The 15,293-nt window shown below is 37.5% G+C and overlaps 1 long non-coding RNA gene across 4 annotated transcripts in view; it reads left to right on the forward strand.

Annotated features, from left to right (window-relative positions):
- LOC309864297 overlaps window positions 1-15,293 on the forward strand; it is a 316,849-nt gene that overhangs the window by 100,660 nt on the left and 200,896 nt on the right. For 2 of the 4 annotated variants that reach the window (XR_014311438.1, XR_014311440.1), the window contains 3 exons: window positions 2,910-3,008; window positions 4,204-4,339; window positions 7,801-10,010. This is a non-coding gene — a long non-coding RNA (uncharacterized lncRNA). Of the gene's footprint in view, window positions 1-2,909; window positions 3,009-4,203; window positions 4,402-7,800; window positions 10,011-15,293 lie in introns of those variants that run through there. The other 2 variants (XR_014311441.1, XR_014311439.1) reach the window with 2 other exon arrangements.

Raw genomic sequence — 15,293 nt, forward strand, 5'->3', positions numbered from 1 at the left:
AAAGAGATGGGGGCAGGAGGGACACTGAAGAGGATATCCAACAGTGCCAAATTTATTCCGCATCTTACAAGCATTTATAAGGCAGACCAGAATAGGAGGAGCATTACATCAGTACCTAGTCAGATGACTGCAAGTCCTATAACAAGTTTATATTAACTACAAGCAAACCTCATGATGCCAGGTAGTTTCTTGGCTAAAGCCATTAGCAAATCAATCAACCAGGGAGTGGATCATGGGAGGTACAGAACAACAAGGATTAACTAAGAACTCAGGACTCTGGCCACATTGTTCCCTACTGCAGGAAGAGTATGTGGGAAGTTACGTAGTGGAGCGCACGACAGATAGCACAGACCCTTTTTCAGTGTACTCAACTTTCCCGTCCTTAACCTTGTCAAGGTGTCCGGACTTTGAAGGAGACAAAAGTCAGGGCCTGGTTTGGTCCTCGACTCCAACCATGCTGTGGCCTCCAACATTGGATTAGAGCTCCACCCTAATGATCTAATTTAACCTTGATTACCTCTTTAAAGGCACTGTCTCTAAATACAGTCACATTAAAAGGTACTGGGGGTTAGGGCTGCAATATATGAATTTTAGGGAACATAATTAAGTAGGTAATATATATCTAACAAAGGACTTGTCTCCATTGTGTAGTAGGAACAAAGACAAGCCAATGGGAGACAAAAATAACTCAATAGAAAAATATGTAAAAACCTTTAACAGTACAAAAAAGAAAAGGAAATTTGAAGGCTATTAAACATATGAAGAGGTGCTCAATGTTATTACTCATCAGTAAAATAGAAACTTAAATTACAACAAGAAACCATATACACTATTTTAATGGATAGATTTATACACAGAAAATACCAAGAGTTGGCCAAAATAGTGATTAAGTGGAAATCTCATATACTGTTGGTAAGAGAATGAATTGAAAAGAGAGTGAACTTTAGAAGAGTGTTTGACAGTATTTACTAAAGTTGACCATGAGGTATATCCAAAGACCCTGCAATTCTACTCTCAGTTATATACCCAATGAACACACATGCATATGTGTACCTAAAGATATGCACAGTTTTCATAGTGGCACTATAAACCAGTTCATAATGAAGCAATATAAGTGCCCATCAACAGTGTAATAGATACTTAGGTTGTAGTAAATTTATATTAGGGATTCTATATAGCATTGAAAATGAATGAACCATAATTACATAATAGCATGGATAAATCTTGGAATCAGAAAACTTACTGAAAGAAACGAAAATAATTTTTTTGTATAATTCTGTTTGAAGTTCCCAAATTAATCCAGGGTATTAAAGGTCAGGATAATGACTTTGAGGAAGTGAATGTATTGATACCTAAGTTCTGGAAGACATAGGATGATACTCTATTACTTGAACTGAGTGATGGTTAAATGGGGTATACTTTGTGAAAATACATTATATTGTCCATGTGATTTCTATATGTGTCGTGCAACCAAATGGCTTATTAAAAATACATAAACTTTCTGAAAATAAGGAAGCATGAAGATATGTATTGACTTGTGGGCAAGGAGCCCTTAATTTTGCCTTTCCCATTGTATCATACAAGTCCCTTCTTTATTACCTTCCTTCAGAAGGTTCTGATATAAACTCTATTATTCTCATACTCTAACCTTTAATTTTACTTCCTTTTATTTTTCCTTAGGGAAGCTGATGATTAACCTATTGCCATTTAAGAGGATGTTAAAACTATTATGTAATATATTGTAAACACGAAATATAATTGTTTTCAAAGAACAAAATAATTTAAAAACGTAATTTGTTTAGGGGCATTAAACATGTCTTGCAGGTGGCAAAATTTTTTGAGCCCCAATTTTTACTAGTATATAAACCTCATTTTAACAGTTTATATATTATTTAATGTTACTCAAGAACTGTGTTTAGACTTAGAGAATTCCTGTGTATGGCTTCATGTCTTCACTTTTCCTTTATATAAGCACACTTCTGTGAAAACTAAAAAATTAGCAGAGGAAACAGAACTATTTACATTTTGTAGGTCTAGTGGAAAGAGTATTTTATGTTATGGATCAATGGTAAATGCCAAATACTCACTGTAGCTAGACTTAGATGCATTACATTTCTCCGGAGAAAAGAGGGAGACTGGTAATAAGATGTAAGGTGTAGTACTTTGTGTTTTTTTCCTCATTAGTTTGTTTAGTTTTCCTACACAGCCTACAAAAAAGGTATTACTACGTTAAATTTCCAGGCAAAAATCTTGGGGCTCAGAGAGTCTAAGTAACTTCCTAAGATTGCATAGCTAGTAAATGGATATGAGATTTAATCCCTATATATTATTTGGCTTGAAGCTCATGTTTTAACATGCTGCCACATAGTTTCTTTGAAATTACATACCAGGGCGCCTGGGTGGCTCAGTTGGTTGAGCAACTGCCTTCGGCTCAGGTCATGATCCTGGACTTCCAGGATGGAGTCCTGCATCGGGCTCCCAGCTCCTTGGGGAGTCTGCTTCTCCCTCTGACCTTCTCCTCTCTTATGCTCTCTCTCACTCATTTTCCCTCAACTAAATAAATAAAATCTTAAAAAAAAAAAAAGAAATTACATACCATTTAATTTCTTTCACTTTATCATTCACCATCTATCCATCCATTCATCATCCAGTGGGTATATGTTGGATAAATATTGAGTGAATGATACTATTATAATATAAAAATCTGATAAGCCATTCAGATTATGGTAACACAAACTGGACAATTTACAAAGGCTTTAGTTATGTTAGAGACATATGGTACTCTTATCATCATCATATACAGATTTCTTTTTTTTTTTTTTTTTTTTTTACCATGAATTACTATATCTCATGAATTACTGTAATTCTTCTCTTTGCTTTTTTGGTGTCCGTGTTGATTCTCCATGTAGATTGCTGCTGAACTGAGAAGGATTCAATGAAGATATAAGCTACTTGTATTCCTAAGGGTGTATTAAAAATTGTGTCACATTTTCCTGAAGCTGTTTCAGGTAAGTGTGCATTTAATCATGAAATGTAATGATACTTTTGGAGAGGGTAGGGAATTCTTGCACTTGTGTGACCAGAGAAACAAAATGTATATGTTTATGTGGCTGGGGTTTTGATTTTAGATGGACTGTTTTTCTCATCTGTCTTGTGTTAAATCTTCTACAAAATTATGTTCACAAAAGGCAAAAGAATCATAAGTGTAATTATACTTACTTGAGTAAATATCTTGAAAGTCCATTACATCAATGGACACTAGATTAATTGTATATTCTATTACTTCACCATCACTTCATTATAATGCTGTGGTCTTGATTATGTTTTGGCATGGAGGTCAAGATGTTAAACCTCTATTTTTTTGCAGTGGAAAGAGACTACTTAGAGATCTACTACCAGGAAAGCAAGTTCTTTCTTAGTTATTGAGCTAAGAAGTTAAAGAAGAAAACTTTGAAGTTATTGAGTTTCTAAGTTATAAGTTATAATATACTTATATAACGTATAAGTATATTAAAACATGAATAGGAAATAAGAGTCAGATTATTATTAAAAACTTTGCTCTTAAAATTATTTTGGAAATTCCTATATAGATTTTCCCTCAAGGACAGTTAATCCACACAAGAATTAATTTCAGCTTATCTAGTTTTTAACTGAACTCTTACTTTATTTTTTAAGATTTTATTTATTTATCTGACAGATAGAGATCACAAGTAGGCAGAGCGGCTCATAGAGGGGAAGGGAGGAGCAGGCTCTCCACTGAGCAGGGAGCTGGATGTGGATCTCTATCCCACAACCCTGGGCTCATGTCCTGAGCTGAAGACAGCCACTTAATCAACTGAGCCACCCAGACACCCTACTGAGCTCTACTTCTAAAGAGTCCAAATTCAGTGTATTCTAGAGGAGAGCTGAACATCAGTAAGAGAAGTAAATCTTCCCGAGTAGCTTTGAATAAGCAGGTTCTGATCAACAGGTATATTCTGTATGATACTGAGAATGATGCTTACTTAGGAATGTTAATTTTGCCATTAAGCCCTGTTAGCTCTGCAATGGGCACTGCTTACCTGCTTTTGTTCTCTCTCAGCATTAGATTGTGGCTGCAGTAGTTAGACTGAGTGCCCTTGAAGCCAGGAAAATCTGCTCAGTAGAGGGTTTTAATGGTCTTGTTGGGAGTTTTTGACTTGGGAACATTTTCTCCTGTCACAGGACTTTACAATACACACCCTAACAAGGACCACAGGGGATGAGGCAAACTTGCTGTTGAGATGGCTAATGAAAACATGGAATCATGGCCACTTCTCGATAAAGTAGAAATGCTCAAGTTGTTCTGGCGGGTGTTCAGGTAGGAAGAAAGACTGAAGGAAGTGAGTGTGCTGGATTTAATGAATTATGTAAAGCACCAAATGGGCTATTTGTTTTTGTTTGTTTGTTTGTTTTTTTAATTTTTTATTTTTTATAAACATATGATATATTTTTATCCCCAGGGGCACAGGTCTGTGAATCACCAGGTTTACACACTTCACAGCACTCACCATAGCACATACCCTCCCCAATGTCCACAACCTCACCCCCTCAACCCCCCCTCCTCCCAGCAAACCTCAGTTTGTTTTGTGAGATTAAGAGTCACTTATGGTTTGTCTCCCTCCAAATCCCATATTGTTTCATTTATTCTTCTCTACCCCCTTAACCCCCCATGTTGCATCTCCACTTCCTCATATCAGGGAGATCATATGATAGTTTTCTTTCTCCGATTGACTTATTTCGCTAAGCATGATACCCTCTAGTTCCATCCACGTCGTCACAAACGGCAAGATTTCATTTCTTTTGATGGCTGCATAGTATTCCACTCTGTATATATACCACATCTTCTTTATCCATTCATCTGTTGATGGACATCTAGGTTCTTTCAATAGTTTGGCTATTGTGGACATTGCTGCTATAAACATTCGGGTGCACATGCCCCTTTGGATCACTATGTTTGTATCCTTAGGGTAAATACCCAGTAGTGCAATTGCTGGGTCATAGGGTAGTTCTATTTTCAACATTTTGAGGAACCTCCATACTGTTTTCCAGAGTGGTTGCACCAGCTTGCATTCCCACCGACAGTGTAGGAGGGTTCCCAAATGGGCTATTTGTAATCAGTAATTGAGTATGTCAGCTCCATGTCAGATAAAGGACTCTCTCAGCTTTGGTTTGAGGACTGCCGGTAGGCTTAGCTGACACAGCAGTTTAGGAAGCTTTCATTCAAACTTCCCTCAGATTTGCACTGAGATTGACAGCTCTTTTACCCATACTTGATGCCCACATCCCTATATTCACTCATACAAGTCCTTCCTCTAATAATGTACTAGAGTTAAGTAGTTTTGAATCAATTAAAAAGCTGTCCTTGGAAGCTTAGATAAAGATAACTTTACATCTGCCCCGCTATCTGATTAGTCAACTCTTACAGTAACTGGAGTGAATCTGGGAACAATGTCTCTGTCAATAAGATATTTAAATTACTGCCATAGCCACCTTATAGAAAGGTAATTGGGAGTTTCTGATAACTTCCTGCCCAAATTACCCTTACAATAAAAATACTCAATTATGTTTAATATGGTTTATATGTAGGTATATTTTAATTATTATAGTAGATAAAGTGATTCTTTCTTGACTAGGTAGATTACCTAATCATAGTACCTTGACCTATCTCTAAAAATACAGAACAAAACCTTGGGGTGCCGGGGTGGCTCAGTAGTTAAGCGGCTGCCTTCGGCTCAGGTCATTATCTCAGGGTCCTGGGATTGAGTCCCGCATTGGGCTCCCTGCTCTGTGGGAAGCCTGCTTCTCCCTCTGCTTGTGCTCCCTCTCTTGCTGTCTCTGTCAAATAAATATCTTTAAAGAAAAAAAAAAAAAGAACAAAATCAGTAACTATCATGTTTAGATATTAAGATATCTGGGAAAAAGAAGATTTGGAAAAAACACATCCCATAGTTTTCATTAAAATAAGAATACAACAATTCCCCCTTAGCTGTGGAGGATATATTCTAAGGCCCCCAGTGGATGCCTGAAAACTGGGATAGTATTGAACCATATATATAATTTTCCTACACATACATACCAATGATAAAGTTTAATTATAAGTTAGGCACAGTATGAGATTAACAATACCTAATAATAAAAATAGAACAAATATACCAATATACTCTAATAAAAGTTGTATGAATGTGATCTCTTGCTCTCTCTCAAAATACCTTATCACACTGTACTCACCCTTCTTTTTGAAGTAATGTGAGATGACAACATGCCTATGTGATGAGGTGAAATGGCATAGACATGTGACATAACTTTAGGCTACCAGTCACCTTCTAGCTGTAAGAAGAACCATCTGCTCCTGGATGGTGGTTGAAAGTAGATCACTGAAAATGTTGAAAGGGGAACTCCAGAAAGCAAAACCACAAATAAGGGAGGACTACTGTAAGATAGATTTCAAAAAGGTCAAAATATTTTCTGTACTGATTGATACATGTCATTGTACATTTGTCGGAACCCATAGAATGTACCATGCCAAGTGTACCCTAATGTAAACTGGGGAGTTTGGGTGATAATGAAGTATCATGATAGGTTCGTCTTGTAGCAAATGTACTACTGTGGTGGAAGATATCCGTAAGGGGTAGCTATGCATGAATGGGTGCAAAGGCTTCTGAGAAGTTTCTGTATTGTCCTCTCAATTTTGCTGCAAACCTAAAACTACTCTAAAAAGTCAAGTATAGTAAAATGGGAAAAGAAAAAAAAAAACCCTCAAGGTATTATATTTTCTCTAGCTTTTAATTTGCGGGAGATAGAATTTTTCTATTTTTCTAAACGGTATAGTTTGCCAGGTAGACTCTTGTTTTCCTTAGTGTTATCCTTATCTAAACTAGCTGTATCCATGAAACCTAGGTGTTAGCTTTCACTCCGTGTGACTGTATGGATTTCAAATATATGATACACTTTTAAAGGAGATTCTGCAGCTTAATCTTGAAATTTGTTACACTTTCAAATGCTGGGACAGCAAATGAAAGGTAATTTTATGATCATCCGAAATTTGGCTTCACTCCATGGCATCTGTGTATAATAAAACCATTCTTTTTTCTCTTCTGAATGAGTAGAAGGATTCAATTTTCATAAGCTATTTTCTTTTATATGCCCATATTAGTGAAATATACAGTTTCACTTATTTACTTCCACTGTCACTGATTTTTCAAAGTTGTATTGCAGTCATTAATTTCTCCTCTTAATCTGCCTTTAAAATATTTGTTCTTAGCTCTTTTACAACATCACATATTAGTAATATATAAAAAATATACATACTAATACATATATCTCACTTCTGCAAATAGATATCACTATAAATATTATTTCAATAAAGGACAAAACAAGCAGGACAAAACAAGCCCAAGTTATCTAAGATGTGAATGAGTTATTATTTAATCTTGCCTCTTTTTTCTGGTAATGAAGAAAACAATAATTTTGTGATTTCCAAATACTGTCTGACATTTTAACTTCCCAAGTTTACCTCACAGTTTTGTCCGTTTTTATTTCTTCTAAGTGAATTTATATGGCCATTTATATTTGTCCCCTTTCTTCACTTTTCACTTATGTAGCCCCTTCTTACTTCTATCAACTTAGTTGCCACATGCCAATCACACTTTGAATTTGCCTCGCTTGGAACCTGTATTTTATGAGAAATTGCTGGAAACCCCTGGCCAGGTAAGTAGACACTGCTCACTCAATACCATCCTGACTCAAGCTCATAGTCTCCAGTCTAATTTCTTTACACAGAAGGAAGCTCAGATACCTACTGCAATAGACTTCAGGTGGAAAGTTTGATTGAAAGCTGCAGAACAGCCTTGCTATTGAATTGCCATTTTGGGGGAAGTCCTCTCTAATTTGACCTCAATAACTTTATACAAGATTGACTACAGTCCAGATCACTTGCCTTATTTTCTCTATTCATTTGGTCACTTTTAGAAGCCCATTTGAATGTCGGTAGCCTTATACTGAAAAATTCCTATGTTTGGGCATTTGCTGTCCGGGATGTAGGTGTTAGGGTTCGTGATCAAAGGAATGAGACTGATGCCAAGCAAAAGTCAAGGAAAGCTTTATTTCGCGCCAAGCATCAAAAATCAAAGCGACTGGTAGGGGCCCTCTCTTAGGAAGAGAAGACGACGATGACCCCGACAAGGCTGCTCCCAAGAAGGCTGCTCCAGACAAGGCCGCTCTGGACGAGGCCTCTCCCCGAGGAGGCCGCTCCCAGGATAAGGCCGCTGCTGAGGAGGTCACTCACTGGACAGGGCCGCTCCCGGAATGAGGCTGCTCTGGCGAGGCCGCTCCCCGGACGGGGCTGCTCCCTAGAATGATCCCGCTCCAGTGAGGCCGCTTGTGGCAGGGCCGCAGCTCGGTGGTGGCGAGGCCGCTCGCTGTGGCGAGGCTGCTGGCAGCGAGGCCGTTTGCCGTGGTGCCGCTGCCTATGACTACGATGACCAGGACGACCACGACGCTCCCAACGACCATGACGACCACAACGCTCAGACTCTCCTGAAGACTACACAAACGGCCATCCCAATGGCTATTCTAACTGCTATTCTCACTCCTCCTACTACTCTAAGGGCCATTCTAACTCTTCCTACTACTCCCCCGGCTCAGCCTCTCAGACTAACCTTTATAGAGGTGGTTGAGCCCGGCCCACACACACGTGGCCAATGAGATTTCAACTCACCACAATAAATATATGCGTGCCCCACTGATTGGATGTCTCCATCCGGCCTGGCCCGCCCCTATATCCAGGGTTTACAAGGAAGTTCCTCTGGCTAACCAGGCCCCAGTATGAAATCTACTTTATTGCCAATGAAGGTGGGCAGTGTGGCACAAAGTAGGGTGGAAATCAGGGTTAGTAATTCCTAGCCGTGACCTTGGGAAAGTGTTCGGTTCCATTTATAAAATGGGTGTAATAGTACCCACTCTCCAGGATTGTTGGGAGAGTTAAACAGAATCGTGTCTGTAAAGTATTTAGCCAGCACCAGGCCCCTCCTCTCTCTTTCCTTCCTCTCAAGAAGAGCCATCATCATATATATGTTCCATACATGCGTATCTGTAGTATGTTGTGTATTAAATGCTTACATGGCTCCTACTCTGACTGATTCATTCTAATGCGTTTCATTCTGATTGTATTCCCTTCTCTACTTCACACCAACAACCTTCCCCCTCCTCACCCACCACCTGCCTAGAATTGGATATATGCTAACTTGTGATTGTAGACTTCCTGAAATCACTGCTTTTGCCATTCATTTGCTCCTATTCTTCTGGCTCCTTTTTCACTTTGTCCTGTCATGAGTAGAAACCAATGATGGATTTACTGTTAACCTACTAAAGCTTAAGTTTCAGGCCCCTCACTGGAAAGGACACCTTTGAAGGCTCTAGGAGGGATCCTCTTAATGCTTTATAGAAGCATTTTATGCTTCTATGCATAAAAGCATATGATTTTATGCTTTGGTAAATTTTGCAAAGTAAGACACTTTTACCACAATCAGTTAAAACTGTTCTCTTTTCCATTCCATTTTCCCCTCCATCTCATTTCTTTTCTTATCAGATAGATTTTACATAATTGTGGATATCTTTGAGAACTGGCTAAGGGTAAAATAAGATGGATCATCATTTAGTCTGGATTTAGTAGGCTATATATGATTCTCAGTCACTTGTATTTATAGTTAATGGCTTCCAGGAAAACCTCTACTTCATACAGATTCATGACCAAAGTGGATATAAATGTGTTCTGTGATGTCTATTGTTATGAAGCTAGAAGTTTTTAACTTTGTAAATCTGTTAACAAAATAAGTTTCCATCAACTTTGTAGAAAAAAGACCAAATTATTTTATTTTCTCTAGAAAATAGTAGTAGACAATTGTCATAAACTGTGATCAAAGAATAGGAAACCAAAATGTGGAAAATGTATAGTATCAGTTAATAAAAATGCTTGGTTGTTTTCCTAAATTTAAAAATTTTTGTGTTCTGCATCATTTCTTAATTTTAAAAGTTGTGATTTATTTTCTCATTTTTATTAAGCATTCATATCTAATTTTATATTCTAATATGATACTATTTTTCATGGAGATAGCCTCTCATATTTATATCCACTGTGATCCTCACAGAACCTGGATCTACTCCTAGGGTAACCAATAGCAAGGCAAGAGTAACTGGTTGAAGGGGTGGGGTGGAAATGGATATAATTGCTTGTATCATGAGTGAAAAATTTGCTAGAACTGCCAATGAAAGCATCTCCTACAGAGTCAATAGTAATTACCTGGGCTGGAACTCAAGACTGTGGCTTGTTCTTATAGTAGATAAGTGTTTTTGTCTCACAGAAATTTAGCAATTTATGTAATCCCACTTGGTAGTCTTTTCTTTATGACTCCTCAGTTTGAGTCTTGCCTAGGCAGACCTTGTCCACCAGAAAACTATAAAAAATTATTCTATATTTTCTTCTAGCACTTTTATATTTTTTAATGGGATTTAGCTCTTTAGTGTATCTTATATTTGGTGTGAGATGCAGATGTTTACTATATTTTTCCTTTAAATATGCCACACTCTTTATTCAATATTATGTCTTTTTCTCAATAGTAAGGAACTTTTAAAGTGAGTTAATTATTCCTTCTAAATATTTGATATAATGGTCTATAATACTTTTTTTTTTAAAGATTTTATTTATTTATTTGTCAGAGAGAGAGTGAGCGAGAGCGAGCACAGGCAGACAGAGTGGCAGGCAGAGTCAGAGGGAGAAGCAGGCTCCCTGCGGAGCAAGGAGCCCGATGTGGGACTTGATCCCAGGATGCTGGGATTATGACCTGAGCCGAAGGCAGCTGCTTAACCAACTGAGCCACCCAGGCGTCCCAATGGTTTATAATACTTAAAAAAAAAAATTTTTTTTTTGTAGATATTTTGAGAGAGAAAGAGAGAGAACAGTGGGGGAGGGTCAGAGAGAGAGAAGGAGAGAAAGAATCCATGCCCAGGGTGGAGCTCGATGCAGGACTTGTCACCACCCTGAGATCATGATCTGAACCAAAATCAAGAATCAGAAGAAGAACTCCTGGTTTTAATAAGTTCTTTTGGTTAACAAAATTTAGATGATTATAAGCTTCTGTAATATGTTGAATTAAAAAAAAAATCTGTTGAGGGGCACCTGGGTGACTCAGCTGGTTAAGTGTCTGCCTTGGGCTTGGGTCATGATCCCAGGATCCTGGGATTGAGCCCCGAGTTGGGCTCCCTGCTCAGCGGGAAGCCTGCTTCTCCCTCTGCCTTTCCCTCTGCCTGTGTTTTCTCTCTCTCTCTTTCTCTCTCTCTCTCTCTCTCTCTGTCAAATAAATGAATACAATCTTTTAAAAAAATCTGTTAGAAATATGAAGTAGGCAGTAATTTGAAAGAAGCTGGTATAAATTTAAAGAGAAGAAAATATTTCATTTTTCTATAAACACTTCAGATATTGATAGCTTCAGATATAGAGAGACAGAGAGGGAACACAAGCAGGGTAAGCCAGAGAGGGAGAAGTAGGCTTCCTGCTGAGCTGGGAGCCCCAAGCACTTGATCCCAAGACCCTGGGATCATGACCTGAGCCGAAACCGGCTGAGCCACCCATGTGCCCCGAAAGCTAGTTTTTTATTGAGAAGTTATTGATTTGCTTTTGGTCAAACTTTTCTCCCCTTTCCCTTTGCTTCCTTTTCTGGATGGTGGTAAATGGACAAAGGGAAATTGTTGTCATTCCTTTTAGGGGGGGTGTGTGTGTGTGAGTGAGTGAGAGAGAGAGAGAGAGAGAGAATCTTCTTATCTCAAGAAAAGTCAGTGTTTTAGTCCGAGCCTAAATTCAGAGCTCAGCTCAGTGAGGTGGACAAATTTCCTCTTAAAGAAAAGCTCAGCCTTTTATTTTCTATTTAGGTTTCATCCTATTGGATAGGCCCCACCCACATTAAAGAGGGTAATCTGCTTTACTCAGTCTACCAATTCAGATGTTAATCTCATCTGGAAACACTTTCACAGACATAGGGGAATAATTTTTTTTTTAAAGATTTTATTTATTTATTTGACAGAGATCACAAGTAGGCAGAGAGGCAGATAGACAGAGAGCAGCGGGGAAGCAGGCCCCCCGCTGAGCAGAGAGCCCGATGCTGGGCTCCATCCCAGGACCCTGGGATCATGACGGGAGGTGAAGGCAGAGGCTTTAACCCACTGAGCCACCCAGGCGCCAGGGGGAATAATGTTTGACTGGGTACTCTAAGGCCTAGTCAGATTGGTACATAAAATTAACCGTAATACTTAGTGTAGGAAATGATGACTAGAACTATAATTTAGTAGATACCTGATTATTATCCTAGATTTTGGCTAAAGATATAATGTAAAATTTCTCACCTTTTGAGATTAAACAACAACAACAAAAAGATTTCTATTACTGAAAAACACATATCTGAAACATATGCTAGGTTTGGTTCTCTTTTGCTATTTGTTTATCTTGTAATAGTTCATGTATTATTCTGAGATGAGCATTTTAAAGATGTCTAAATTATTCAATAAATATATTTAGAGAGTCAGGTTTTTATGACATAGATTATAATAATAATAGACTTCTATTTTTTTTGAAATTAACTTTCCAAGGCGATAGGAGAAGATGCAATATTGTAGACTATTTCTAGTATTCTTTTTTAAAAAATTTCTAGTATTCTTAAAAAGAGTCTTTGACATGTAAATTTTTAAAATATAGTTGACACACAATGTTACAGTAGTTTCAAGTGTGCATTTAGTGACTTGACAAGTCTATACATTGTTTTATGTTCACATGTGACTTTAACTTGATTCTAGTAATTAAAACTTTAATTTTACATGTTTTACAAGAATATATAATTACACTGGACTAGAACTTTCTCTAAACTTCATATGCTGATAAAGATATTATTTCACCTCATTTAGTTTTCAGTGAGGCTCAAAATCTTTTATAAATGTTGGTGCTTTACTGTACTTCATTGGTGAAAATTTTATCAAATATTTCCATTTTGCAAATATTAATTAGTACCAGAGGGAATTCAGGGTACTAATCCAATGTACTGATCACAGCTAGTGTTGGGCTTAGTTACTTGCAATCACCTCCAAGGTATATTTTGAAGAATAATGACAAAAAGCCTCTAGTCTGAAAGCCTGTTGTTAGGAGAGTGAAGGGAGAATCATTTACTAATTAGAAATTGATCTTGGTTAACAAGAGTCTTTCTGGGACAAAAATTCCCTTTGAGAGGTGTAAGCATATTACTTCCTTTTAAATGCCAACTTAATCAGCATAATAACTCATTTTGGTGACTGGGAGTTTGGCTAATAATTAGGAAGGAGGAAAATAAGCAGGAGAATAAACAGGACTTTAAATTTATTTTACTAAAAACAAATTGTCAATAACCAAGGAATGCTGGGACATCCTACTTAAATTCTAGTTATACGCTTTTTTCATGTAACATGTCCTCTCAGGTAACTGTATGTTTCAGTTAAGCTTTGATGGATCTCCTGTTGGAACAAGTAAAAGAACAGATATCTTGGTACAGTTAAACATTTCCCTTGCATACACAGCTTTGATTTTCTCTGATGTTCTCACATCTTATTTACAACTCTCTTTGAAGCTGCTTTGGAACACTTATAAGCATTCTACCATATAAACATATAAACTCTTATAAGCATTCTACCAGACACCTTCTACCATTTTCTCAGACACCTTCCTTATGGGTCTGCAGGGAAGATTTTACATCTTGGCATTTAGCATAATTAGCTAAGAGTGATCATCTACAGGCAGAGCCAGGGAAACAAAGTCCCCGTTTGTGGGCATTTCCATGCAACGCCCACATCTTTCTTTCAAAGAGTTCTTTCTGTGTTACCAGCCTTGTTGCATGTGTACCCTGTCTCCCTTTCTTCAGGACTGGGATGTTTGGTAGTGTAATTCAGTCATGTACACACTCACCTTCAGACTTCAAGGATCAAACAATCTCAGCTGTTACAGGTCAGGGGGACAGCAAACCTCAAGCTGTGTTACCTTTAGGAGACTTAGAAGCTCTGCATTGCTGCCCACTCTCTGAAATGCCCCTTTTCCTGACTTGCCAATCTTCAGTTATGTACTTCTGTTGTCCCAACATGACTCTGAGAGATTTGCTGCCTTACTTGTTTCCTTTTGTTGTTAAACTAAAAAATTATTGCAAAGCAATGTAGCCAAAGCAAGTGACCAAATGGACTTAGTAAAATATGAGTCTGTCCTCTGTTTCTCAAACATTGAAATTGTTGCCTAGTTTTTTGTTTTTGAAATTGTGGACTTGGCATCCTATATACACAGCTGTGTCATTCATGTTGGAGATGTCAAATCTGATGTCTCAGATGAACATCAAGTATTGTATTGTCTGTAGCCAAATTCTCCCTTAGATCATTCAAATTTGGCTATGGTTGAAATGAGACTAAAAATATTCTTTCAGGTTTTATGGTTTCCCATTTCTAATGTGAATATGAACACATTGAACAATTTTGCACTTTTGTGTTTCTGGTTCTTTTGTTTTCTATTCATTGTATTTCTAGGAATGACAGCAAGCACAAAGGAAAGAAACTGACAATGTAAATTTTTGAATCCTCCACCCCTACCCGAAGCCTCTAACTTGGAACCCTTAAAGCTGAAATTTTCTCCTCCTCGTTAAAAAAAAGTTTTCAGTTATAAAATATGTGTAGATTGTGTTCTGTATAATTTCCAGTACAAAGCAACATGGGTATCATAAATATTCATTAAGAAATTCAATTGATGTCTATTAAGTGCCTACTATGTGTTTTGACGGTCTCTAACCATTTTACCATTGGAACAATAGCCACTACTTCAGTATCCTTAGTGCTGAAGCCATAGTTAATGGCTTTAATAGAGTTGGTATATAATAACAAAGATAAGAAACAGCTCTTGGGAGCAAAAGGCCACTCTTAGATAATGCTGTTTTCACTTGTTTGGTGCTCTCTAGACAGTCGGCTAAACAACAAAAGTACCCAAATCAGGAATTGATGTCTAGAATCTATAACTATAATGAACCCTATGAAATTTATTGACTATGTAATTTAGAGTCTCTAATTCCAAAGTGGAAGATAATAGGGCATCAGGATCGATCAAGAAATAATGACCTCATTCCTTACTCTTCAGTTATAGAATATGCCACCAGCATGAACTCATTTTAAAGAACCACTTGAAGATTAAAAGACAGTTCCATTCACAGTAAATAGTTTGAGTGTTTTAA

This window comes from Mustela nivalis, assembly GCF_964662115.1.
Source record: "Mustela nivalis genome assembly, chromosome: 5".
NCBI classification, from domain to species: domain Eukaryota; kingdom Metazoa; phylum Chordata; class Mammalia; order Carnivora; family Mustelidae; genus Mustela; species Mustela nivalis.